General features: G+C 40.8%; 1 long non-coding RNA gene across 7 annotated transcripts in view; it reads left to right on the top strand.

The window, feature by feature from the left end:
* Window positions 1-234: 234 nt before the first annotated feature.
* LOC147029776 (uncharacterized) overlaps window positions 235-27,907 on the top strand; it is a 169,446-nt gene continuing 141,773 nt past the window's right edge. The window contains exons 1-5 of one of the 7 annotated variants that reach the window (XR_015056078.1): window positions 395-712; window positions 1,779-1,911; window positions 13,645-13,726; window positions 24,321-24,403; window positions 25,395-26,647. This is a non-coding gene — a long non-coding RNA (uncharacterized LOC147029776). Of the gene's footprint in view, window positions 713-1,778; window positions 1,912-13,644; window positions 13,727-18,264; window positions 18,403-24,292; window positions 24,404-25,394; window positions 26,648-27,907 lie in introns of those variants that run through there. The other 6 variants (XR_015056076.1, XR_015056079.1, XR_015056077.1 and 3 more) reach the window with 6 other exon arrangements.

The raw sequence follows: 27,907 nt of genomic DNA, 5'->3' as shown, positions 1-27,907 counted from the left end.
GGATGCAAGGAGGATCGATCATCACCCACACCCTACCCATCACGCTCACCTATTACTACTGACATGAACCTACTACTACTACTACTACTACTATGATATGCTCACCTACTACTAATACTACTGATACTACTGACATGGACATCTACTCAATATGGAGTCTGGAACACTGACCGGTTCCTCCTGTGAACCCCATTTTTATATACCAATTCCCCTAAACGCTGCCAATACGCCATTACACGGTAGCTGTACGTTAGAAACACGTTCAGTAAGTTCTCTGGTCGTCCAGAAGACGTCAAATACGTCTACATACGTCAATATGCGTTGGAGATACATTACACATACGCAGCAGGCACACGACGTCAGTATGAAAGACTCACGACGTCGGGAATCGGCCGCTTGGTTGTACAACCAGATCACGACGGGGTACAGCCACAGCGCGCAGCTCGATGATCTAAAACTGTTTTTTTCCACCTCGTGTGTTGCCATGGTGACCGCTTTTCCACCTCGTGACGTGTGTGGTTGTGTTTTTCCTCTCACCGGAGGAGAGATCTGATTGGCTAATTGCTATTTCCGCATCACGAGCCGCCATTTGCAAGGTTTGGTTAAACTTGTGAACTTTCAGCTATTTCTGAGTGTGACACACAATCCGCTTTAATCTGAAGAAGACTTCCGCTTTTATAGTTAAAATTATCTTCCGCCGTGATCATTTTTGGTAAGTATAATATTATAAATCGATTTTATGTCTTAGCTTTTGTTTCTGGACGTTTTAAAAATCACAGAATCCATGATGTGTTCCTGTTACCGGTGTGATGGAATCTATATCGTTACATTCAATGTAAACTCTCCCGGGCCCTTCGGGGCCCTCGATCGTGGTTCGAGCGTTGGACTCGGGAATGGAATCTGACGATCGAATCCTCCAACACCCGATTTCATCGTCCGTTTATCTCGTTTCGCTGTCGCTGATTTGGCCCTGATCGTGTGGAGAAATCGACGGTAAATAATGAATTCATTTTTCCGTGGGCCTGGTGAAAAAAAACACCGCTCTGTGGTAAATAAAGGGAACTCTGTAAAAATTACTTTGGACAAGTTTAATTGGTTCAGAACCTTTTAAAATATATTTCTGGTGTGGATAATGCTTCGGCCGTTCGGGTCCGACGAATTACCGCATTTTACCACAATGTAACAAATTTAAAGTTCCACTGCCCTTAAAAAAAACCTCAATTAACATTATTTTTTATAATATATTATTTTTTATGTCCTCTTTTAACGAGTTAGGCCGAACCAAAGGCAAAAGGAAAACAATTGTCAGTTATTGTTCGCCGAAAAAAGTGGTTTTGTCATTAAAAAAAAAATTAACCCTTTGGCCGCCGACAAACTGCCGCTTGTAACAATGAAGCCTTCATTGTGGTAGTTTGTCACTTGGGGAGTTGTTCAAGTTTTTCGGTGCACAATTGTTTTCCTTTGGTAAAATGTTTATCAAAAGACATGAAAATAACTTTATATTATAAAGAATGTATGAACACTGGTGTACTAAATTGTTTTTATTTTCAAAAATAAGGGTGAATGTCCAATGCTGTGATGTCCACATACAATTTGTGTGGAAAGAATGGGAAGAGACCTTTCCGGAACCTGAATTTTTATAAAGTTGTCAGAGGAAATGAATTCTGCTAAATGACAGTTTATAATGTGCATGACTTGAGCGTAATTCACATTGCAAGTCTTGTTTGATGATCATAAAGCCAAATGTATACGAAGTGGAAATTCTTATTATTTTTCAGACAGTACCATGACCAGTCAGCCAACAGCAACAGAGGCAGATGTGGACACTGCCATATCATAACATTTGAAATATGCCCCTGATCGGTGTGGAGGTGCGGGCAGGAACAAGCTCTCATCTATCTATAATTCCAGGTGTGTGTGTGTGTGTGTGTGTGTGTGTGTGTGTGTGTGTGTGTGTGTGTGTGTGTGTGTGTGTGTGTGTGTGTGTGTGTGTGTGTGTGTGTGTGTGTGTGTGTGTGTGTGTGTGTGTGTGTGTGTGTGTGTGTGTGTGTGTGTGTGTGTGTGTGTGTCTGTGACCGTGACCGCTGTTTCTCGACAACCACTGGTCCAATCTAATTGAAACTTACCAGCTATATTGCTGGGGACCTGAGTGTGTGCCTTTTCAAGGTTTATTATTAATCGGACAAGTGCTTCCCAAGTTATGGCCATTTATTTACCAAACCAACTGCGTAGGCGTGGCCGAAGGGGAAGAGATCCTCAGCCGCGTTCCCCATTACGGGATACAACGTACGGACCAGATAGTGATGACTTACTGTATTCTCATAATTTCTAGATTTCTTATGTGCATTTATAGATAAACACAATGCCCCAATCCAGTCGTCGTTTACGAGAGCGAAGGAACGGCCTGTGTGGTTGTTTGAAAGTTATTTTTATTATTTTTATTTTTTGCACGTACTAGTGTAATAATTTTTTTTTTTTTTTTTTTTTTTTTTTTTTTTTGTATACCTTGGTCGAGGCTCGAATGAGAGCTAACACACAACTCACAGCAAGGAGGCATGAGACAAGAGGGGTGGGAGTGGAAGGGACAAAACATTGGGGAACAGACACAGGTGAACTGTGGAAGGGAGAGGGATGGGGATGGGACGGGGAACATGGCGAGGAGAAGATGGACATTACAGGGACTTTCAGGAAGGAAAGCAGGAGAATTGAAGGAAGTGGGCTTGGGTGGATTATCGGGGGTAGAAAAGATCGAGGATTTGGATGGGGGAAGATAAGAGGTGGTGGTGAACAGCTGTTTTGAAAGCCTGGAGGGAAGAATGGGAAAGAATAGAGTGAGGAAGTTTATTCCAAAGGCGGGAAAAAAGAGGAATGAAAGAGTGAAGATGAGCAGTGATTCGTGATTTTGGTAGTTTTACCAGAAGGGGGTTGTTGGCGGACCTTGAGCGCCCTGTGGAAATGTGGTTGGGACAAATCGCAGAGAGAGCAGGGGGGCAAGGCTGGAGAGGAGTCGGTAGAAGACAGAAAGACCACCGACCAACCTGCGGTGATTGAGTGAGAGGCCCAAAGACTCAGCTTCATTGCGGGAGATGCCAATGATCTTAAAAGCCCTGGTTTCGACAGCGTGAAGTCGAGAAAGGTGGGAGGCAGGAGCACCAGCCCAGAGGGGAGAGCAGTACTCCATCAGGCTACGGACAAAAGCTTTGTAAGTAGTCAGGAGCTCAAGAGGGCCGAGGAAGGACTTTGCACGACGGAGGATTCCCAGTCGGCGACTGGCTTTTGAGGCAAGGTTGGAAATGTGACTTTCCCAGGAAAGGTCATGGCAGATAGTGAGACCCAGAAGCTTGAAAGAGAAGACTTCTTCCAGAGGATTGTTGAGAAAGTGGATGGGGGGGTTTTGTAAACGGTCCTTTCGAAGAGACATAGTGAGAGTGTGAGATTTGTGTGGATTGAAAGACATGTTCCACGTGTTGGACCAGTTTGTGATTTTATCCAGATCTGCAGTGAGCGAAGAAGCTGCTGCTTGCCGGTCTGAGGGATGACAGATGGTACGGCAGAGGGTGGAGTCATCGGCAAAGAGAAATAGAGGATTTTCCAGAGAGTCCGAGAGATCATTGATGAAAACCAGAAAAAGAACAGGGCCCAGAACGCTACCTTGAGGAACTCCAGCCTGCACAGGAAGAGGGGATGAAAGAACTCCATTTAGGGCCACACGTTGACTGCGACAGGAGAGGAAGTCTGTAATAATAACGAGTAACAGCAACACGCTGTGCCAGCCGTCCACGTCCTGGATTATTAAGAATTTGCAGCATAGTTAATTGTAATGTTGTATGTTGGAAACCCAGCCTAAGTTTACATTGTGAAAATATTTACATGGACTTTTATGCATAATGAAGTTATTTTATTTTCTTGTGAAATTAATATTGAAAACACCCAATAAATTAATTTTTTTGTGCTTTGGAATTATTTATGTGAGATGCATTCAAAATTGTGTTTTCATACTTAATGATGTGAGATTTATATTTTTTCTTTGTCTGAATACACACACGTCGATATCGATTTGGTCTCATTGATTTGCCTGATTGTAATTCAGTTTTATATAATTTTATGCACTGTTCATATAATGTCAAGTATCATCTGCTTAAGTCTTTTTGCACCTCATTCTCTTGATGCCCACTGTGGGACATAAGTAAAAATATTTCCAAATTGTATATATCATGGAGAAATTCTATCAGAAAGGTGTTTGACTTCCCAAGTAGGAAGTAAAAGTTTTTATGATCCTTTGAATTTATATGATCAGTACCCATATTGTACTCTTTTACCAGTCATTGCTGAATTTCTACCTATTGAATGTCAACTATTATGTCGTAGAGCAAAATTTATATGTGGTTCTTCGTCTTCTCATAATTCTTACCTGAGGTTGCTTAATTATGAATCTTGTAACAATGGGTAGTATGCCATCAGTAGCCAAAAAATTTAATGACATTTTATATAAATGAAAGTTATCTGTCAATACCTTTAATGTTCCTAATGTTTGCAAGCATAGAATTATCATCAGTTTTACTAACTCTCTCTCGATTGAGTGCAGCCTATGGCTGCTGGTTGCATCATTGGTTGGGACGTGGCTATGCCACTGATGACATACCAGTACACTGGTACTCATTTTGCCCTTACCAGTACACTGGTACTCATTTTGCCGACCTCAGAAGGATGACAGGCTGAGTCAACCTCCTGGTGTATTTCAATTCAGCAGCCAACAGGGCTTGAACTCAGGACCCTAGGATCACAAGCCACCACCCTAACCACAACAACACTGCATGATGATGATGTTGTTGTACTTAAAGGTGCTTTTGTGCAGTCAGTTATATTTGAGAGAGAAGCTCCACAGTTCCTCGATGGAGCAGAACTTTCTGAATTTGAATTGTCAACTGTGCTTTGCACAAAGTGAATTTGTCAAAAAGGTATTTACGACTTTTACCCATGTGGTATTTCTTTTTATTCCCCATTTTTAGTATATGTTTCTCAATTGCAATGGTATCTACTTTTATTGATTGTATGTTTGTATTTGAGTGTGCTTTTTTGGTACGGATAAAGATATTATTATTGTTAATACTGCTTGTATATTTTTCCACAATCATGCTCTGCGTGATACGTGATAAATGATTATGAATTACAGTTGTTTTCAAGTTGTGGTCATTATGTGTTACTGTGCAACATATAATGATGTTGCAATACAACTTCAATGTTTTGATAATGGCACCGGTGGAACAGCGGTGCTCCGCTGGCCCCAGACCTACGGGTCGAGGGCTCCATCAAGCTGGGAGCTGAAGGGTGTCATGCATTGCAATGTTCGTTTCTTTGGCGTGCAAAGAAAAGGTTAAAAACAAAAACTCCATTTCATGAACGTTGTGATAAAGTTGAAAAATAATGTCATGCTTCAATGTTAAACGTTGAAATCTGACGTCATGGGTGTTACAAATACAACTTCCCACTGACCCAATTCTGACGTCAGGATAGAAGCAGAAAACGACGTTGCAACAACGTTGTGTGCCTACTGGGTAGGTTCAAAGCACGTTACTCATAGGTTAGAAATATGTTTCGGGTTCGCTAAACATTACCTCGACGTGTTTCAACTTATGATTAACTTACAAGTAATGTGTGTCAATGATCGCATAACGTGCTTACAACTTATGGCCAGCGTATGCGGAATGTGTGAGTCATACGCCGAGCACGTCGATAAATTTTGAGCGTGTCCAAAATTTGTCGACAAGCTCAGCGTACTACGACGTATGCCAGCGTGCTTCAGCGTGCTCTTAACGTATACCAAGCTTACCCATAACATATTCGACGTGTGCCAGCATATTCGCCAAATTTTTCATACGCTGGCTAACACGTCAAGATGTGACAGGGCCTTGAACGGGAGAGGCTTCCCCTTGGCGATCACCCACGACTTTCGCTTGACCTGTGATCCAATAATAGCCATATTTTTTTTGGACCACCATATGACCGTGACCTTCAACATTAATTTATGGATAGAATATAAATTAGGAAAATATGTCCCCATCAATAATCTAATAATATAGCCTGATGTTGGCTTAGTGGCTGGGGTGGCTGGCTTGGGATCCTAAGGTCTTGAATTCAAGCACCTGTTGGCTGCTGAATTAACACCAAGTTGAGTTGACTCAGCCTGTCATCCTTCCAAAGTTGATGAAATGAGTACCAGTGTACTGGTAATAGGGGCACTGCATCAGCAACACAACTGTGTCCCTAACCAATGGTGCAAACCAGCATCCTAATGGCTGCACACAAGAGTGTGTGTCTAATAATATAAAACAATGTATTTCTCTGTCCCCCTTCATAAAGACAATTTGAGTAGGATTTCAAGGCCAATCTTTTTACACAACTGTGTGTTCATTGTGGTCTGTTTTTGAGGATAAAAAAACTCAAAAAACATTTCCCAGAAAAGAGTCATTACATCTCCTCTATTGGAATTGTAGACGGCAACTTGTTGACGGCAAGCCTCAACGGCGGTGTTCAGGTGTGTTTTTTCAATAACAACAAATACAAGGCACAGGGAGGTGAAATTCGCTGCACATGATGTACAACATGCGCAGAGTAAAACGAATGTTCATTTCGTCCGTAGGATGTCTAATAAATAAGACGATATAAGCACACCTGACGCTAGGCCGAGGCTTCAGACTTTGGTACACTCATGAGGCTGTACTGTCAAAATGAAACATGCCAGAAGATAAAGCATACAAGGTCACATTTGTACATGTAGTGTTTCAAAATAACACTTCTTGCTATGAAATGTCAGAATTTCCAGTTTAATAAAATAACTCCAAGCCATCATTTTTGACTGGCTCTTATACAAGTCTATCCATAAAAATCAACATCATGAAATCGGTGGATACTGATGTAAGTCATGATTGTAAAGGTGTTTTTTTTGTTAATTTGGTCACAATCCACAAAAGTCTGTCAAGAACACAAATCAAATATCAGGTGCACACCATCAGTACAGGTATGCTATATTATGTTGCAAGATCGATCACGTTGGAAGGCCAAGTGATATTTGAGATTCTGCTTTGGAAAAATTGAGCGATGACAAAAAAAAACAAAACAGAGATCACCGACCTGTCTTTGAGGGAAAAGTGACAGGTCCATCAACTCAGCCTCATCGCAGGAAATTATAATCTCGAAGGCCTCAGTTTCCACAGTGCAAGTTATGCAGCTCAAGCTGAGCAAGGTGTGAGGTTGGAGCACCTGCCCAGAGGGGAGAGCAGTATTCCATCAAGCTGTGGATGAGGATCTTTTTGTAGGTGGACAGGAGTTCAGGTGTGCCAAGGAAGGACTTCGTATGATGGAGGATGCCCGTTTGTGACTGGCGTTGACAGCCAACTTAGAAATCTGGTTTGTCAAAAAGATAATGGCTGGTAGTGAGGCCTTGGAGTTTCAGTGGCTGAACTTTGTCAAGAGAATTGTCAAAAAAGTAGATGGGAGGGTTTGCCATAAAGTCCCTTCAGAAAGAGATCGTGAGAGTGTGATATTTTTCACGATTGAAAGATGTTTTCCAAGACTTTGATCAGATTGTGATTTTGTCAATGTCTGAAAAGAGGGAAGAGGCTGCTCACTGCCAATCTGAAGGATGAGGGATGTCACGGAAGAGGGTGAAGTCATCTACAAATAGATAAAGGGGATTTTCCAGAGTCAGAGAGATCGTTGATGAAGATTAGGAATAGGATTGGGCCAAGAGCACTGTGTTGGGAGCCTCCAACCTTAACATGGATAGGAGATGAAAGGATTTGCTTGAGTCATTGTTGAGGCTTTCATACCTGGCCGAGTCATCCCGAACACTTAAAAAGCGGTACCTGCTGCTTCCTCACTTTGACCCTCAGCATTTAGAGGACAGAGTATTTGGTGAACCCCATTGATTAGCATCCCATTGAGGCATGGAAAAGGGATGTTGGGGGAGGGAGGGGCGGTTATATTTATTCTCAATTGGCCTGCTGACTGCGGAGGGAAAAGCAATGTCACTCATGATGATGCTGCAGGCTCCCAGAGTGCACTCGAAGGTCGCATCACTTCCCCCAAGGTCACCGGCTAGTTTGGCTGAAGTCAAGTCGGTGTTTTCTGACGTCGCTATCTGCGAATGTGTGCCTGATTTGTGTGAAAGCTCTTCCATTAGCCAAATATTTTGACCCTGGAAGGAAGAAAAAAGCTGTACTTTTTATTTGTAACAACAATTGCTTTGTATTATCTTCTGCTCCTCTCTAGACTATATTTTCCACAAGATCTTTACATGTATTTATTCACAGCCATGATTGCATTAAACCAGGGGGAACATCAAACGAGTCTGTGAATTGCCTGAGTTGCACAGATAAAGCAATTTAAGATTTCAGTAAAAGTTCATTGCACATTGTCTTTTACCAAGGTATACATTTTTTATGCGCAGTTGAAAAAAATAGATTGCTCCAATTTTGAAATTCTGTCTGAATATGAATGCATAGGTCCAGTGAATATCACATCTCTCACTTCACAACCAATCTGTTCTGTACTTGGAATAATTACTGAGGAATATTTGTCTCAGCAGTTATTAACGGAGTATAAAAGCACCACTCTGCTCAGAGGGGAGGTTAACCTTGGTACTGTGCCATTTGCAATGGATGAAAAGCCCAAAGAATCGCAGAAGCATCAGCTAATGCACCATAGAAGAGCTCTGACGGCCAAGATGATCCGATGCATCGGTTTGATGGCTGCTTAGCAGCTCTTCAAGGTCAGGCTAGAAGGTGAGCACCTGCCGCATCAATGGTTGCCCTGTACATGCCCAGAAGATGGTCGAAGCAGGGAACCTCGTTGTTTATGATTATATCACAAGCTCGATCATCATGTGATTAAACAATACACCTTTAATATTCGAGAGCAGGTAAAACAAAAAATGAAGGAAGAATAAATAAGAATAATAAGCCAGATGTATAAAGACACAAAGGTGAAAGGGCATGTGCAGGCAGTGTGCAAAACCCCAGGTATATAGCTCCACAACAGGTGTGGCTAATGTGCTGAAACCAAGACATAAATCTATCCATGAGGGAACAGCATCATATGTTGTTGATGACAGAGAGCTTTTTCAGTGGCTGAACAGGATTTTCCTACAGTGTCAATTAACCATTTTGTGTTGGGCCCAAGTTTTGCAATGATTTATTTTGGGTGTGTAGGAGATGGAAACCACTCCATTGTTTGTCAGCAAAGCTACAGTAGATGAGAAAAATGCTCCAATGTAGTGTAGTCATCAAATTTGATACAACGCACCCCTCTGCTGGGAATGTCTGCTATTCAAGACGCTGTTAGAGTGTGGGCGGTAAGGCCCTGACAGTTCTCCTGATGTGTAGAAATCTCCTTTCCAGCCACTTGTGTCAATGGCCTGAGCGCAGGTCATCGTATTTAGAGACTTTATTGCAATTTATGTCTCAATAAGCCTTTGATATGAGACTATTAATGCACTGGAGGGTGACGCTGAGCAACGAATGATGTTTTTACTCGAGATATTCCTTGCCATTTCCAGTGGGGCAACTATAATATGTTGTCGGGATCATGTAGGCAGGAATATCAGGACTTATTCTGAAACCTTCACTGTTGGAAAAGTTTTTTTAAACTTCTTATAGTAGCCACTGCTATGCACTGGCCCCCTCCACCAACCCCACAACCACAATGGCTGTAATGTGTGCAGGGTGTAGCTTAAAGCTTCAACCCTGTAATGCAGGATGCTTCAACATTGACCTTGAGTCATGTTTGTATCAGCAAGCTTTATGTGCATTACTTTTCAAGTTTTTCCCCACCTTGGGACACACACTTCTTACATAAGAGGCTCCTTCAGCATGAAATTCCTTGTGAGTGTATGCAGTCAATGCTGGACAACATTACTGATGTCCTTGTACATCAAAGACCACTCGCATCAATGCTCTCACTGGTACTATACTCTAACTATAGTCAATGGTACTCTAACTTGGATTTCTTGACATGGAGTCAACAACATTTTTTTGCTGCTAAAAGTCAGTCAACTTATTTTTTTGGATACATTGTCAAGGCTCATAAAATGCCAACACACAGTACATATAAAAAGGGAGCAGGAGACAAGAGGGGTGGGAGAGGGAAGCACAAAATAGTGGGGAACAGAGACATTAAGAGATCTGTGGATGGGAGAGGGATGGGGCAGGGTGTATGGGGTAAACAATATGAACACCACAGGGACTTTCAGGAAGGAAAGCAGGGACTTTGACGGAGGTGGATTAACGGGGATAGAAAATATCATGGTTTTTGATTGGGGAAGATAAGAGATGGTGGTGAACAGCTGTTTTGAAAAACTGGAGGGAAGAGTGGGATTGAAGAGAGTGTGGAGTTTGTTCCAGAGGTGGGAAAAAAGAGGAATCAAAAAGTGAAGGTGAGCAGTAATTCATGATTTTGGCAGTTTCACCGGAAGGGGGTTGCTGGTGGACCTTGAGCACTCTGCAGAAATAAAGGGGAGGGGGTACAAAGCTAGAGAGGAGATTATAGAAGACAGTAAGAGCACCGACCTGCCTGGGGTGAGAGAGTGAAAGAACCAAATACTCGGCTTCATCGTGGGAGAATCCAATGATCCTAGAAGCCTTGGTTTCCACAGCCTGAAGTCGAGCTAGGTGTGAGGCAGGAACAGCAGCCCCGAGGAGAGAGAGAGCAGTAATCCATCAGGCTGCCAATGAATGCTTTGTATGAGGTTAGGAGCTCAGGTTTGTCGAGTAAAGACTTTACATGACAGAGATTGCCCAGTCGGCGACTGGCTTTGGAGTCCAGCTTGGAGATGTGGCTTTCCCAGGAAAGATTATGGCTGATAGTGAGGCCCTGGAGTTTGATTGGTTGAACTTTGTCAAGAGAATTGTTAACAAAGTAGAAGGGAGGGTTTGCCAGACAGTCCCCTCAGAAAGAGATCATGAGAGTGTGAGATTTGTCAGGATTGAAAGACATGTTCCTGGTGTTTGACCAGCTCATAATTTTATTCAGGTCTGCAGAGAGTGAAGAGGCTGCTGCCTGCCAATCAGTGGGATGAGTGATGGTCCTGCAGAGGGTGGAGTCGTCAGCAAAGAGATAAAGAGGGTTTTCCAGGGAATCTGAGAGATCATTGATAAAAACCAGAAAAAGCACAGGGCCCAGAGCACTCCCTTGAGGAACTCCAGCCTGTACAGGAAGAGGTGATGAGAAAATTCCATTAAGAGCCATGCGTTGACTGTGACAGGAGAGGAAGTCTCTGAGCCATGAGTGGATATTGCCTTGGATACCATAGGAAGAGAGTTTGGTCAGCAGGTTGGGGCACCAGATCGTATCAAAAGCTCACAACATATATATATATATATATATATATATATATATATATATATATATATATATATGTATTATGGAGATGGTTCTGGTCTCATGTCTGGCATTGAGGAACTTCATCCTTTGTTTGGAAAAGCAGAAGCAGCATAACCAGGGTTGGGTGACCTGATCTGAATCCAAATTCAGACCAACAGGCATGCTGTTTTCATTGATCAGAGATTCATAATTATTTGCTTTTCCACCACCTTTGTTGCCTTACTCACCACCATCTTGATTTTCAGCACATCCATAGAAAGGCAAACACTTTATTAGGAGTATTGGTTATCGACACTGTAATGAGACAAATTCACTCAAAACTATTAATCCTCATTCATGTCTTTCACAACCGAAAGTCCATGTCAAAGTCCATGTAATTGCACCTGTATGAGGATTTTGGAGTTGAGAAGCAATGATCACTGTATAGTTTTCATTTCAGTTTGACAAATGGAAGCACCATTGCTTGATCAGTAATACTGGCAGGCAAACATAACCAATACCAGTATTGTAGCCATGTGAACTGAAAAGTAACAGCAGCTCACAGTTACGCAAGAACAGTATCTGAAGCATTACAAAACTTGGTCTAACGTCAATACCTCTTGTGCCGCTTTGTGCAATGTACTCATCACCAACATCCAATTCACCAAGCACCAGTTATCCCAGGTTAATGGCATCATGAAGGCATCCTTTCACTTTGTTATTCTTTTTCCTGGTTGTGCCAGGAAGATGGGGGTTTCTAATTGGGCATGACTAAGCACTTTTAGCTCTGCGGCGCAGCACTAAACCTTAAATCATGGAGCAGGAATTGAGATGCAGTGCACAACAAGGCATACCGAAGCAATTATCCGCTCAGCCTGTAATATTGACATCGGTTTCCTCTGATGGAAGAATATGGCAAAAAGTCGTTCTTCTCTTTTGTCAACTGCTTGTGGATGAAGATGAGTATGTATGCATTTGTCATTTTAGTTTCCTCTGTGCAACGTCATTGCATCAGTTAAATGGAAGCAGCAACCAAGGGTACACACAATTCAAAGCGCAAAAGCCAAATGAGCTCTTGAACTTCACATCACCTGAGGTGGTCTTGCTTCCGATTTCCCAAGGCAACCTAAATGGGGTGAAATCTATCTCCATTTACAGGCTAGTTGTCTGGTACAAAGTATTTGTGGGTCAATGGTATTTGATGCATCACCACAAACTGGAGTGATTCTTCCTCTTTGTGAATCAACAAGAATGCATTGTCCATGTGCAGTGCAATGAAAGCAATTTTGGATTGGCTTTGCATCTGAAAGCCTTCATTACGAACCATCTCACTCAAATGTTTTGGAGATTCTATGACGTAGAGTGTTCTCATCCCAGCAAGTCAACTTAGCTCCCTTATTAAATATTTTATTAAAACAATTTGGAACAAGCCCTTTCTCCCACATGCACCTGGTTTTACCATAACATGTGACTTCAGTAATCAGACCACTGTAACGAGACATCCAGTTGGTTGACATTATTCACAACTGCACTTCCTGTCAAGTATTGTATGTGTTTTTTTAGTCTTGAAGATCTTTCCTGCTGAAGGTTGCGCGATGCAAATGTTTATACAGGTTGTAACAAAATTCTGGAATCATAGACGCTTCCCACTTAACTTGACTGAGCTTGAACAATTTTCTTAAGAAGAACGGATAAAAACATTGATTATAAATGCATTCATCGTCTTCCCTGAAAGCACGATCATACTTTTTGCGACACGATTCTTGTGAAGTCTGATACCACAGATTTACGTTTATTTGAGGTGCCTTAGCCAAATTGCAACGATAACATCTTGTTCTTGTGAAAGTTGGTTAAAAAAATGGTCTTTCATTGCCAAGGGTTCCATATAAATCTGCGTAAAGCTGAACATAGGACTGAGAAAAGTTCACCATCGATCGTATATTCAGCTTTGGCAAGGATTCGCACGTCGTTGTGGACGTTAATGCATTTGTTCGAAATAAATGTATTTTATGTTTTCTCTTCATGTATTGGATCCTTATTTAATACTGGAATTAAAACTTCTGACATCAGTTTGACAGAAAAACTCTCTGATGAGTTTTTCTTGCATTTTTCTTGAAAAAGCTTGCATTTTCATTCCTCATACAATCAGAGGATCTGACAGGACAGCAGAGACATACTCGCCTCTGCTCTGTCTGTCTCGGCTAGGTCAGAATATCGACCCACCTATAAACTGTTATGCTGGTGGTTTCCCCAGGGTGATTCATCCATGTGTGTGCCGTCCCTCAGATGGATGCTAAACTGGGTGTCCCATCGGTCGGCAATAGTTGGTGGACGTTAAAGATCCCACGGTGTCCTTCGCGAAGAGAAGGTGAGCAATTGCCGGCAACATGACCAAAAAATTAAAAAACAGTCCTGCCCGAACCTCGTGTCCCCCCTGCTTGCAAGCCATAATGCTTTCATGATTTCACTATTTTTTTTTCATCGACTTTAAGCCACCTTCACACATCTAATTTTACATGCAAGGTTATTGCTTTACCGTTAATTTTTGGACTTTGCTATCACATTCACTTAATGGCCTTTTCTTGACATATTGAGTTACTTTTACTGAAGTAAGAACATTGACATAAGGTGAAATTCTGCACAGTACATTACCAAGCATGATGGACACAAAGGGCTGAACCAAAATAAGCCAAGCTTGAGCGTCACAAAAAGTGCGGGAAACTTGTAAAGTATGAAAAGCGAGAAAACAACCTGATGCAGCATGAAATGCCTGCCAGGACAAATGACAGACCATATGTAGTTTGATCTCCCCCCCCCCCCTCTCTCCCCTAAATTGTTTTTTTTTGAGATATTCAAAATTCCCTAAAAGCAGATTTAACGAAACGTGTCACGAATTGTTTCCATTATTACCTCCACCACCGAAGGTGAAGGAGGTTATGTTTTCACTCTTTTCTGTCTGTCTGTGTGTGCAGGATATCTCAAAAAGTTGTGGACAGATTCGGATGAAATTTGGTGGCAGGTTGAGTGTGTGACGTGGACGAACTCATTAGATTTTGGTGAAGATCTGAATCCGGATCCGGCTACGAGAAATTTTTAAGTGATTCTTCACCATTGAAAGATTGGGCTAAAAACAATATATAGCACAATATCTCAAAAAGTTGCAGACAGATTCCTACGAAAGTTGGTGGACATGTTGGGTGTGTAACAAGGAAGAAATGATTCAATTTTGGTGAAGATCTGGATCCGGATACAGTTCTGATAATTTTTTCAGTGATTCTTCACCATTGAGAGATAGGGCTAAATCGATATAGAGCACGATATTTCAACAAGTTCTGGGCGGATTCAGATGAAACTTAGTAGACAGGTTGAGTGGGTGACCATAACTAATTGATTCGATTTTAGTGAAGATCCGGATCGTGATCCGGATCTGATAATTTTTTAAGTGATTCTTCACCATTGAGAGATCGGGCGAAAACGATATAAAGCATATTTCAAAAATTATCAGGCCCGATATGTTCTCGTGGATCAGGCATTGCATGGCGGAGGTATGCGCTCTACTGAGTGCCTTTCTATTTTAAAATGTTTTCTTGTTTCTTTGTAGACGGTTTCAGATGAAACTTGGTGGACAGGTTGGGTGTTTACCACGAAAAATGTAGTCCATTTTGTTGAGAATCCAGATCAGACTATGATAATTTTTAAAGTGATTCTTCACCATTGAGAGATTCGGCTCAAAAACGATATATGGCATGATATTTTAAAAATGTATTGGGCCAGATATGTTCTGGTAGATCAAGCATTACAGGGCGGAGGTATGCGCACTACCGAGTGCCCTTATCGTTCAAGATGTGCTGCTCTTCCAAAGATTGTGGTTGCAATGTGTGTGTGTTTTTTTTCCCCTCCCACTCCTCCCCGACCCTGATTCCTCCCTTTCTCCCACATGCACCTGGTTTTACCATAACATGTGACTTCAGTAATCAGACCACTGTAATGAGACATCCAGTTAGTTGACATTATTCGCAACTGCACTTCCTGTCAAGTATTGTGTGTGTTTTTTAGTCTTGAAGATCTTTCCTGCCGAAGGTTGCGTGATGCAAATGTTTATACAGGTTTGAACAAAATTCTGGAATCAGACGCTTCCCACTCAACTTGACTGAGCTTGAACAATTTTCTTCAGAAGAACGGATAAATATTGCCCAATCAAGATGTGCAGAGTTAGTAGAGACCTATCGCAACAGACTCACAGCTGTAATTGCTGTCAAAGGTGCTTCCACCAATTTTTAATTCTGGGGGGTGGACACTTATCCAACCAAGATATTCTATTTTTTTTTTAAATTAATTTTCTGAAATTTGTAGAATTTGTTTTTCACTTGGAAGTCGTGAGTTACGATGTATAAATAAAGGTGGATAAAGTCTGATTTAATGCAATTTAAATCCAGGCAATAAGGAAAACCAAAAGTGAAAAATTTGAAAGGGGGTCGAGACTTTCTGCAGGCACTGTAGGTACATAATAAATAGAAGTTTTATGATTATAAGCAAGCATCATCGACCTCCTGCTAGTTGAGCCCAACATGGTTGCACTTATTTTCGGATACTTTCATTTACAAGGAGCCTGGTGTTGCCTTCATGGTTGGGGTGGTGGCTTGGGATCCTCAGGTCCTGAGTTCGAGCCGTTGGCCACTGCATTAACACCAGGGCATTGACTCAGCCTGTCATCCTTCCGAGGTCGGCAAAATGAGTACTAGTGTACTTGTCCCGGTGTACGCCCCAGTTCGAATAGGTGTACCATATCCCTGTGTGTCATAAGAGGTGACCTTCCTAACAGCTTGTCAGGAAGGGCATCTGGCCATAAAAAAAACATTGCCTCAAGAAGGGAACCATGATTGCATGGAGCTGGTAAAAAGCTAACCCCAGCTCAGCAGGAAAAAATGGCTGTAAAAAAATTTTTTTTTTCATTTTCAAACGGTTTCCAACGGTTCTGTGATTTTTTTTCCTGGTGGATTGGTTTTGATGTCCATCAGCACGTGAAATTTCAGCTTTCAATGTCATCCAGAAGGTGCTGAACATTAATATCAGTCATTCAGTGAGTCTGTCAGTGAGTGGTTAGAATGAGTTTTATGTATGATATATATATACTCGTACAGGTGCCCACACTTTGTGTGGAAGGAATTTCGAGTTTAGACATAAGATGATTTGTAATACCGCCTCCCACTGGGTGGCACTCTCCGATACACATTTACATAGAGAAAATTGGGATCTTCCACCCACCCTGAACATCCTTCCCTGTGGGTTTGAAAATGTTTCCTTGCATCTTCACTTTCCAAAAGGATTCCAAAGGCTGGTATGCAATATGATGGGGTTACTACCGGTGGGGCCGATTCTATTTATGGACAGACAGACAGAAAACACAACTTTTTTCACTGAAAATAAATATAGAAGATAGATATACACTGTATTAATTTGTGAATGTCTGCGATTCCATTGTTTCCTTCTTTTTTATATATATTCCTTTTTTATTTTTGATGAACAATGCTCGATTCTGATATTTTGATTTATACGAGTGACAGCTTATCAAAACAATGAAATTTCAGCACATGACTAAGACGGGCCAAAAATCACATAATTCGATACATGCATTCCAAAATCTGACCATCTTCTGAAAGATGATGAAAGACATTCTGGATTCATCACTGCCAATATACTTGGAAAATATGAACTGAGTTATTAATCAGGTGATGTTATTTTTGTCGTATCTGTGATCAACGTTTATAATTTGCCTCGAGGGTGAGGGAGAGGGATTTTGATGGTAGTTAAATTTTGCTCATCCCTGCAGCAGAACATCACATTCCACTTGACAACCATGACTCCCCTGTCTCCCCATATTTGTACTCTTCCTTTTATCTCTAAAAGAGGCCTTATATGTAAAGCTGGAATAACTTTTCACAGTCTCTGAAACACAGTTATGCTGGATGGTGAGATAATGTGTCACAATCAGCGACAGAGTCGTTCCAACTGTGCAGAACTTGTAATTTAATGTGCATTGACATGGTTCATTTGAAATTTAAGTTCAGGTGAAAGTTAAATTCCTCTGAGGTAGGGCCAATGGCTTAAAACACCTACAACAGAGATTTTAAAGAACATCCACCATACGTTGGCAACCATTTCACAGGCTTGGGGGGCCTAATGCCCTCCTCTGATGTTGAAGTTGTTTGTTGGGGAATTTATGTTTTATTTTATCTTGATTAAAAAAAAAACATTTCCTTTGCTCACTCCTCGAGCATTCACAGGGTATTTGTCCCAACACTAGCATGGAGCTTCTGTGCTTTCCTCGAAGCTTGGGATTTGATTTGTGGATACAGCTCCATTGAGTAAGGAGATTAGGATTAAATTTTAAGACCAAGATTTTGGGCTTAAGTTACGATTGCCTCAATGGCTGGGGTTAATCTTAGTAAGGATTTTTTTTTTATTATTTTTAGATCAGGGCCAGGGTTTTGACTGTCTGTAGTAACGTTCTGTAATATCTGAACTCAGATGCAAATTTCCTGGATTTCATCTGCTGTGGGTCCTTAATGTGTCACATTTGATATTCCTTGCAAGAGAAAAGCGTTTTGAATGATAATTAATCCTTCTGACATGAGCCATGAACTAAAGCGGCCATTTCATTAAGATATTTCGTTGAGTAAGAGCTTACATTATGAAGTTAGGCAGGTATTAGAGTTGTGATGCATAAATAAATCTGCTTTTCCAATGTAACGTTGTACAGTATTTACCAGGCATTGCTGTACCTGCAGCTGATGTCATTAGTCAAGGGAGTGAAGGGTTGGTTCAATAGCATGGAAATAGGTTTGGGAAAATATGATAAGGCATAGAATTGTCTTGTTTTCTGAATCTCCACAGCACAAGCTCTTGGGGAATGCAGGGACCTAGCAAGCTATACCTGTCCCTGACATATTGTCATTCCATCAATGTGCGCTAGTGCAGGAGACACGCGGCTTTTCTCTGTTCCCGTCAATGCGAGAGCAGCTTTCAAAAGGACATTTCTCACTGGTGGGACTTTTATATTCACAGTTTGAAAGCACAATGTGCACACATGCACGTATTAGTGTATGATGTGATCATGGTGGGCTACGTGCTGGCTTTTGCTTTGTGTGAGATGTATACATTTTGGAACTGCTTGTGTTTTGTACATGAACATACACATAGCATTGTGTAATAAGTATCAGAGCATTTCCTGCATTCAGTAACTGATTCGTAAATCATGGTCATTTTCAACTGGCAAATTATGGAGTTAGACGTAATAAAAGTTAAAATTGCATTTGTGACTAAGGAAGGGCAGCTTGGCAGCATTTTTAAAGAGAAAGAAGCTGTCTGAATTATAACAAGGTACTGTACTTTAATCCATAAAACACAACACAATCAAAAGGAAATCCATAACGTCCTTACCGAGCAGTGTTGTGGAATGGTGAGACGAACACACATAATCCATCGCTTGTAGCTGATAACATGATGAAGCAGAAATTTAAATGTGTTGCCGGTATGACCACCAAAGTTTCCCTCGAATCACCTTGATGTAACATTCTGAAGCAAACATTATACAGCAGGAGGGTTATGTTTGTAAAACTCTGGTGGTACCAAACAAGTGTGTTCTCATCTTTGCAATGCATGTTGCTGGGATCCCAAGTTCAAATCCCAGATGTGCTGTGGTCATTTGTCCATTACTTGTCTCCTTTTGTCCTTTCCTACTTGAGATAATTGTACAATTTTTTTTATGATCACAGTACTTTTACGTGGAAGGATGAAAAAGTCCTTATCCACACAAGCAAACTGGAATAATAATAATAATAATAATAATAATAATTCCAAAAATAACAATCTGAAACAGTACAGCACAGTTAACATGCAATAATAAAATATCTTCATACACTTTACAATTGAGCATTACACAAATAAATATGACAAACATTTTTAGCCCACCGTTGGACTGAGTCCAAAACGGGGAATATGGATTTGGTCTCAATTTTTGTTTCCGTGCGTGAGAGTGTGCGTCCGTAACCATATCTCAGACATCTATGGACTGATTTTATTTGTACCTGGCACAAAGGCAACACATGATGGTATACATATGTTCGTCATTTTTTTCGACATCAGATCCAAGATGGCCGACTTGCGGCCATTTTAGTTGTAATTAAACCAGTGTGAAACAGGTCCTCATCTATTTATCAGACATGCATTTACCGATCTTGTTCGAACATGGCACACAGATAAGGAATGATGGCTTACATAAGCATGTCCTTTTTTTTTTTTCGAGATGAGATCCAAGATGGCCGACAAGCCGCCATTTTAGTTGTAAAAAACACCTGATGTTGAACATGTCCTCAACCATTTCTTGGAGAAGTATTTAGCGATGTTGTCAAACTTGGCACACAGATAATGAATGATAGCTTATATAAGCATGTCATTTTTTTTTCTTGAGAACAGATCCATGATGGCTGACTGGCGGCAATTTTTGTTGTAAAAAAAATACCCGATCTTGAACACGTCCTCAACCATTTATCTGACGTACATCTACCGATGTTGTTTAAACTTCGCACCCAGATAGGGAATGTTGACTTGCATATGAACGTCTTTTTTTTTTTTCGAGACCAGATCCAACATGGCCGACTGGCGGCAATTTTGGTGACCATTTTAGTTGTAAAAAAAAAAAAAAACCCCGATGTTGAACGTGTCCTCAATCATTTCTAAGACATGCATCTTCTGATGTTGTTAAAACTTAGCATCCAGATAAGGAATGAAGACTTGTATAAGCCTGTCATTTTGTTTCGAGATCAAATCCAAGATCGCTGACTCATGGCCATTTTGTTACTTAAACATGTCCCCAACCATTTCTTCGACATGTTTGGTCCGATTTTGTTTGAATTTTGCACAAACACAATCCACAATGGTGTACACCTGCATCTAACTTTTGTGTGTGATCTGATTAAAGATGGCCGACTGGTAGACTGGAGGCCATTTTAATTGAAAAAAACCCAATGTGAAAGACATCCTCAACCATTTCTCGGATATGCATTTACCTATGCTGTTCAAACTTGGCATATAGATGACGAATTATGGCTCACATATGCAAATCATTTTTTTTCAAAATCATTTCCAATATGGCCCACTTTGTCGTTTTAGTTGTAAAAAAACCCTGATGTTGAACACGTCTTCAACCATTTCTCAGAGTTGCATTTCCCGTTGTTGTTCAAACTTGGCACCCAGATAGAGAATGATGGCTTACATAAGTGCGTCATTTTGATTTGGTGGATCTAGATCAGATCCAAGATGGCTGACTCATGGCCATTTTGTTACATAAATGTGTCCCCAACCATTTCTCAGACATGCACGGTCCGATTTTGTTCAATATTGGCAGAAGCACACAGTACATGGTGGCATACATGTCCCCCACACTTTATTGTGTGATCTGATCAAAGATAGCCGACTGGTAGACTGGAGGCCATTTTAGTTTTGCATAAACATGGAGGATGAGGAGATTGGGACCATACTCTGTGCAGAGCGTTAGTGCTGCTTAAGCAGTCTCCTTGGCTATTGGGCACAATCTTGGATGGGTCGCCACTCCGACACAGTGTACCAGCATGCTTGCACTCATTTTGCCGACTTCGGAAGGATGACAGGTCGAGTTCACCCCACCTGGTATTCATTCAACAGCTGAGTGAGATTTTAACTCAGGACCCTTGGATACAAAGCCCACCACCCTAACCCTTAAGCCAACACCAGGCATAAATATGGGCTCGCCCTTTAACTCCATACAGAAAAATTAATAAAACAATGGGGCTTATGACATTTTATGTCTTTTTTTTAAATTTGTTTTCTCTGTGTCGTACCATTCTACAAACAGTAACGACTTACGTTCTATCTCTCTATCTCTCTCTGACAACATGGACCAACTTTTAACCACCCATCTCGGCTCTCTCTTGATTCATAATTTCAATTGTCACCACTAGAAGCACCCGCTCCCTACAGAAGCTGTCAAAGGGGTCATGTTATTATATTTATGCCTATTTTACTCCAAGGGGTCCCAGAATTACACAGCCAAAAATGGTTGCGATCGGTTCAGCTTTTTTTGCGGTACCTGGGATCAGACAGACAGAGAGACGGTGAATTATAGTAAGATGACATTTGGTTGGGTGTTGATACCTTTTTCACTCGCCGTGGCACTTCGGAAAGGGACCTCTGTGACTCCATGGGACTGACTCATTCTGTAAACTTTCTGACATGCATTTCTCCCAATGGCAAATCCTCCTTTCTGGACTTGGTGATGACCAACATCCACACTAATGTCTTCTGCTATTTCTCTGCTCCATTTGGTTCATCTCATTTGCTTGTGAAAGTAAACATTTCTCTCACTTCAGTCTGTCCGTTTCTTCAAGCAGATTATCAGGGAATGCAAGCATTCCCAGTCACACAAAACAGCTCCAGGACATTGCGTGAAGGTGTAGTGAAGGTGCTCATGAGAAGGGGGAGAAGTTTCCTTTCAACCCTCAACTCTGATTCTGCAAATGGATGGGACTACATCAGTTTGTGTGTCCTAAAAACCTGTCTTGCTGCTCTTTTACATCCCCTTTCTGCTCTGTTCAACCAATCATTTGCACTAGGTCATCTTCCATCTGATTGTAAGTGAGCCACATTACATAAATTCGAACAGGACCCAGTAGAGCACATACCTTCATCAGGCTCAACAGTTTATGTTTTGTATCCCACTGATAGGCCGGATCCGCTGACCTGAACCAAAATCTAATCTGCTTATTCTTGTCATCTAACCAACTCATCCACCAGTATAGTTTTGTCAGAACTCGTTCAAAACTTTTTGAAATATTATGCTACATATAGGTTTTTAGTCAGATCTCTCAAAGGTGAAAAAAAAATCACTTAAAATGATCGTATCTGGATCCACAACAGGATCTTCAAAAAATTCAATCGTTTTGTCACATAACCAATTGTCCACCAAATTTTGTCTGAATCCGTCCAGAACTTTTTGAGGTATCCTGTTCAAAGACAGACAGACAGGCATGAAAACATAACCTCCGTCCACCTTTGGGTGACGGAGGTATCAAAACCGATCGTTGAAACTACAGACCTATCAGCTTACTTCCAGTCATCAGCAAGGTCATGGAATCCATAATCACAGTTACCTTTCCTTTCAATGACATCAAATGACTAAATGACTTTTTGACATCAAATGCCCTGATCTCAGATAATCAATTTGGATTCATATCAGGTTACTCTACCTTGGAGTTGCTGTTTCTGCTTTTCCAACAATAGAGGCCCTCAATATCAGACATGAGATCAGGGCCATCTCTCTGGACATATATTGAGCTTTTTAAACAGTCTGGCAATCTTGCCTTGCTCTAAAAACTGTCTGGCTATGGAATCGAAGTCCAACTGTACTCTTGGATTACTGACTTCCTCGACTCTCATAGCCAATGTGTGGCTCTCAACAGAATCCTTTCATCTTTTCTCACTCTTGAGGCTGGATTGCCCCAAAGCAGTGTTTTTGGCCCCGACCTATCCTGACTCTTCCTAAACGATCTCTGACTCTAGAAAATACTCTTTATCTCTTTGCTGATGACTCCGTTCTCTGCCGTAACACTTCTTATCCTTCTGACAGACAGGCAGCATTGCCTCTTCCCTCTCCTCAGACATTGACAAAAATCACAAACTGGTCAAACAAAATTTTGCTTATGTCTCCATATTGTCCACCCTTTGTGTCCTCCCTTATCCCTCATCATTATCTGCATCCCTTGTTTGTCTGTCTCTGTCTACTTTTTCACTCCACCCTGCTATTAGTGTTTCCCCTTTCTCCTGCTGTTCCCTTTGTTATGTTGTGTCCTGATTTGTTCTGTTTTTTTTTTTTTATACCTATTTTGGGCTGCTGCTGTCTGTCAGAAGGTTTGTACATGTCTTTTTTTAATTTCATGTTTTTTTTTTTTTAACCTAAAAACCTAGTTTGGGGTACAACCCCCCATTTAACCCCTCCAACCAAGATTTTTTTTTAATGGTGTGATTGAACTTTGGTACATCACAGGTGATGAAGGTTGTGGTGAAGTTTCATCGAAAATGTGTATGTGTGTGTAGTTTTAGAGAAGAAAGCAAATGCATATTTTGGGGACAACGCCCCAAATACCTCATAAGACCTGATTTTTTTTTATGCCATGAACAAACTATGGTGCATCACGGGTAATGAAGGTTGTGGTCAAGTTTCATATGAATTGAGTATGTAGTTTCTGAGAAGAAAGCAAATACCTATTTTTTGGGGCACCCTCATATAACCCCTTCGACCCCAATTTTAAATGTCACTAGACGACCTGTGAACCTGTTGGGTTCCCGTTGTGACAGCGGTTGCTAAAAAAACATTGGAAAAAAAAAGATAGCTCCAGTGAACTATGCCGCTGAGGTTGTTTGCATTGATCAAATTCTCCCGAAGAGTACTTGACTGAATTGGGAATTGATTTAAAAAAAAAAAAATTTCGTTGCCCGATTTGAACGAAACTTGATACTGCGCACCGCAGGCGAATGGTGAGTAAGGTGGCCCTCAATTTTTTGTGCTATCCTGTACCGTTTTGGCTGTATTTTGGGAACATACATACATACATACATACATACATATATACAAGATGAGAGTTTTAGTAATATATAGATGAACAAACTTTGGTACATCACAGGTGAAGGTTATAGTCAAGTTGTATCGGAATTGTGTGTGTAGTTTCTGAGAAGAAAGCAAATACTTCTTTTGGGGGTGGGGCAACCCTGTAAACTTCCTCCATAGAACCACTCAGACCCTGATTTTTAAATTTATTTTTAATGCCATGAACAAATTTGGTACATCATGGGTGTTGAAGGTTGTGATCAAGTTTCATAAAAATCATGTGTGTGGTTTCAGAGAAGAAGTTGCAACTCTTTGTTGACAGACCGGCAGATGGACGGCTGTACAGACTGATGAACTGATCTGGACGACGTGCCATCCCATAAGCTCACCGGATCTACATTCCAGGTGAGCTAAAAACTGGAGAAAAGGATATAATAGCAAAATGAATCTTGAGCAGTAACTTGTTCCCCTCCCCCAAAAATTAAATCACACAGCAATTCAAAATTTCTCAGAATGAATACAAAAAGCTGTTTTGACATTGGATGATTTTCATTGAGCACTGTAGTTCCGGAGCTCGATTTAGTAGTGCGTTTTACTGTATGTTTCCTTTTCCACGTTCTGCATAATTCCAACGAAGTGGCAATTACACAGACTGAATTATTTTTTATTCTTTTTTTTGTATTCCCACTGTTAAATCACAGCGATATGATTGTGCAGTTGCATTTTTTTTGTTGTTGATAAAATGTCGGCTCATGGAAGAGCGAAGTGACATCGAGATGAAAGGTAATGCACTAACAATGCATGCCATAGTGGGGCAGTAGAACAACAAGTGGATGCAACAAGCAAGGGGATGAATGAAAAGGTGAAATTGAGGGAAGGAACAACGTGCAAGTCATAGGGGTTGGGTTGAGGGAGGGTTAATGAAGATACAAAAATGTCATGAGTGTGAATCGTAATGACATGAGATGATGGTGCGCTGCATGCTTGAAGCCCTAAACAGAAGTGTAGGATCCAATCGACTGGGGAAAGGCAGTTCCACAGGTAAGAGAAAAGACGAAGTAGTGGAGGTGAGCAATGAGCCTGGATTTTGGCATTTTTCACAAGGAAAGTTTAAATACATGTGACATGGAGTGACTGTGCAGTGATGGAAGGATCAGAAACCATAAAATATTTTAAAATGTATTATGTATAATATTTTGGAAGGAAATGACAAACTACCCAGTATAACTCTTGCCAAGAAAATGCTTTGGCATCACCAACGTTCTGCGACAGAGTACGGTACATCAGAATTAGAATACACACAGGGTGTTTCAAAAGTAGCAATGCACTGAAAGAATACTCACGTTTCATGTTTTTGTTAATATTAATAACAAAATTTATGCTTATTTACCTGCAGGTATCATTGACTTGCTCATCAAGTGAACTTCTGCTCGGTGGATGCTAATGTGTATCCCTAAGGCATCCCATAAAGAATGCTCCTAACATAAGAAGAGTGTTTTTGACGCAGCATGTTTTTCTCTATGATGGGAAGTACACTGCTGAGGTGCAGGATTTGTTTTAGGAAAAATTCGGTAAACACCGATTGTCTCATCAAAATTGCTTAAAAGCATTGATTGAAAAGTTTCGCGGAACTGGTCGAGTGGCAGACAACTCTCAAAGCGGTCGGCCGGAGGTTGTGACAGGTGTGGTATTACAGGATATTGGGAACCATTTGTAAAGACGAAGAAAATCGCTCAGATGCTTGTTGCAACAAGTAGATGCCTCACTTAACTCGACAGAGTTGTACAGAATAAAATGTAGTTTGTTCCCTATAAAGTGCATGTTGTTCATGAACTTGCAATTGGAGACACAGTAAAGCAGCTGAACTTCTGTCAATGGCTCCAAAATTTCATAGCGGAAAAAGGTGATGAGGTTTTAGACTGCTCTTTCTTTCTGGGTGAGATATGGTTCAACATGTCTGACTATATTAAGAGCTAAAACAGCAGGATTTGGGCTACAGAGAATCCCAATGCAAACTTCTAAAAACCATTACATGATCAAATATAATTGGAGTATGGTGTGCCCTTTCTGGAAGGCGTGTTATTAGACTAATATTTTTTTAAGTTACCATAAATTCCGAAAGGTACATTTATGACATTTTGCAGCAGTTTTTCAACGAATTAACTGAAGAGGAGAAACGAGATGGATGGTTTGAGCAAGGTGGTGCAACTGCACACACAGCACATGCACGCATGCATGCAGTCAGTACAGTTTTTCAAGATCGCATCATTTATCGTCGTTTATGGCCACCTCGTCCTCCCGACTTAACCCCTCCAGACTTTTATATGTGGGGAAAGCTCAAAAACGCGGTAAATGCAAACAATACCCACATGAGAAAAGAGCTCAAAGCTAACATTTCAGAGACTATCCATTGTATCCATGCTGAAGAACTGTAGTGAGTGTTTCAATAAATGTGTAGATTTATCCAACTTTGTCTTCAAATGAGCGGGTCACATTTTCAGCAATAACTATAAATTTGCTGCAATGGTTCAGTAATTTTCAAAAATCAAATCTTCTGTTACCTCTGATATACTGATATATCTCAGTTGTATTTGATGATATATACTTCTCTGAAAATACTGGTCTTTTTGCATAAGAGGTGGCAAGTTTCTACTACACTGTTGCTTTTCAAACATTATTATTTATATGTATATATATATATATATATATATATATATAAAATTGAAAGTTTGTCTGTGTGTGTTTCTCTGTGACCTATGCACGCAAAAAGTACTGGACTGATCCTCACCAAACTTCACATGCTGACAGAGCATGTACCCGGGAGTGTCCCGATGTAAAAGAATTGTACTTCCGACTTCCGGTTTCCGAATTATGACATCACCTGATTTCGTAACGTTAATTTTTCAAGTTCAGCCGATTGACATGGGGCCAACGCCGTTTGCAATAGAATGAAAAAATAATGCTCCAGTCAATTGAAGACAATGACTTCCGACTTCCCGGTTTCCGAATTATGACGTCATCACCTGATTGTGTAACGTTAATTTTTCAAGTTCAGCCGATTGACATGGGGCCAATGCCATTTGCAATAGAATGAAAAAATAATGCTCCAGTCAATTGAAGACAATGACTTCCGACTTCCCGGTTTCCGAATTATGACGTCATCACCTGATTGCGTAACGTTAATTTTTCAAGTTCAGCTGATTGACAGGAGACCAACGGAATTTTCTGGAGAATGAGAATTAATTAAGTCGCAAATGATGACATGAAACCAGCTTCACATTGTTGAGGCATTATGGTTTTTTATCTGATGCGGCAATAAATCTTAACATTTTTGAACTCGAGTCTTCTGCATATAAAACATGGTGGGGAAAATATAATATTATAGTGGTGATGAAAAAAAAATAATAATGGTGGCAGCCTCCACAATTTTACAATTAACTGTGACATATACTCCTTCAGACCCGCCGTCATCCACGGGATTCCTGTGCGGAGCATGGGTATCCCTGCTAGTGTATATATATATATATATATATATATATATATATATATATATATATATATATATATGTATATGTATATGTATATATATATATATATATATATATATATATATATATATATATATATATATATAATGGTGAAACATCAACACCTGCTGCATTGCCATATGATTTGTCTGTATGCCTTCCATGCTGCCTTATTTGGCTGCTACCATGTCTGCCATGACACTCACTTGCTGTGTTCAGGTCATTGAAGGCCAAAGTGTTTTTCAGGCCAATGAGCCACCTGTTGGAAGAGGCCAGTGAGAGCCAAAAAGACTCACCTTTGCTCAACGTGGGCCACGTGGCCCAATGGACTCCAGAGAGAGATAGAGATACGGAGACGGAGACGGAGAGGGAGACGGAGACG

The sequence above is a fragment of the Eptatretus burgeri genome, chromosome 3, assembly GCF_056783735.1.
Source record: "Eptatretus burgeri isolate ZD-2024b chromosome 3, Ebu_testis_v1, whole genome shotgun sequence".
In the NCBI taxonomy this organism is placed as follows: domain Eukaryota; kingdom Metazoa; phylum Chordata; class Myxini; order Myxiniformes; family Myxinidae; genus Eptatretus; species Eptatretus burgeri.
The sequence above is the reverse complement of the archived record's forward strand: the minus strand, read 5'-3'. Positions and strand labels throughout refer to the sequence as shown.